This window comes from Cynara cardunculus, assembly GCF_001531365.2.
Source record: "Cynara cardunculus var. scolymus isolate 2C chromosome LG 3, CcrdV1, whole genome shotgun sequence".
Lineage (NCBI taxonomy): Eukaryota > Viridiplantae > Streptophyta > Magnoliopsida > Asterales > Asteraceae > Cynara > Cynara cardunculus.
In genome coordinates this window covers 36,180,280-36,181,866 of record NC_037530.1, presented here as the reverse complement: position 1 = coordinate 36,181,866, position 1,587 = coordinate 36,180,280, and positions in this window count along the sequence as shown.

The window sequence follows — 1,587 nt, the reverse complement described above, 5'->3', positions numbered from 1 at the left end:
CTATTAACTTTGTTTGATTATTATTTTAACAAGTTTCTAGCAAATATTAATCATGAAATTATATTTAGATGATTTCGCTTCTAAAATGTTAGAAGATTTATGTTTAGAAAATCATAATATCTAGTTGTTTGTCTTCTTGAATATCCTGATTTAAGGCCAAAGAATTTCCTGCGACTACCATATAGTATTCATCTCTACCCGGTGATAAATAAAGCATCTGGGCCCTTTTGATCTCTCAGAAATTTTATAAAATGGACTTTCTAGAAAGCCAGATTTATGATCATTAATTTAACCATACAAAGATTAGTTTGATTTTACTTCAATCTTGTTTATAATTATTTTTATACTTTCACATATATTCTAATATAAAAGAATTTATTTTTGAATTTAATAATAAGAAGTTTAATAAATAACATAACTGAAAAAATATAGGACCACATTTATGTTTTTGTACAGGGTCTTCAAAATGTCAGGACCAGCCTTCGCGAGGGAGGGATGTCGTTGTGTACGAAGGGTTTGAATGGTGTAGGTTTGTGAACGGTAAAACTGATTTAATTCTTTCTACTGCTTTAAAATATTTTGTAGTTAGTTACATGTAATATTTTTTGGGTTAAAATGATGTATGTGACCAATTTCTAAAAATTCAATTGTTTATTTACTAAAAAAAATATTCAATGACTTAATTATTCAAAATGAGAAAGTTTAATGATTCTACATTCAAAAAGGTAATTCAGAGACTTGATCATTTAATATGAGAAAATTGGTTGGATTTTTGTTAACTTTCGTATATGACTCATTCAATATACGAGACTTCAAATCTTCTACAATTAATAGAAATACATGTCTTGTCTTTTAAAATTTGTAAGCTTTTTACAAGAATCCTTCATTGATTGTTGGGTAGTACTCCTCCATTGATATCGGTGGTTATTGGTCACCTCTACGTAGTCTGACATTTATAAAGCTTTGTGGATTTTGCTGATCAGAAGCTAATACTGATTTTGATGAAATATAACAAGTGTTTAGCATTTTAACAAAATTTTATGTAAATCATGCATTATTTACAAATACAAATTTGTTTGAGTTGTTTATTGTATTAATAGAACTTGATATACATGTACATTCATGATAAAAATATATACTGATATATATATATATATCAGATATATATATATATATATATATATAGAGAGAGAGAGAGAGAGGTGGGTTATTATACAACCATTTATATTTGTACAATTAATACAACTCAATCTCAATCGTCTATTTAATTTGATGAATATGTGATTTTATAGAAGTTTTGATTATTTTCTAATATAAAGTATTGGTCATAATTAATGAATCTTATTCATCTTCCATAAATATTCAAATCATAATAAATGAACTCTCATCATTTCTATAAATATCTCAATTAATTGGGTTGCATTGGTTGTATTTGAAATATATCATATATATATATATATATATATATATAGACTTGGGATCATGTGAGACCAGTATGTTTTCGTGAGACCCGTGAGACCAACATTTTACACTTGAAACTTCACAGCAAAATGCTGTGAAGGTGACTTTTTAAAACCTTCACAGTGT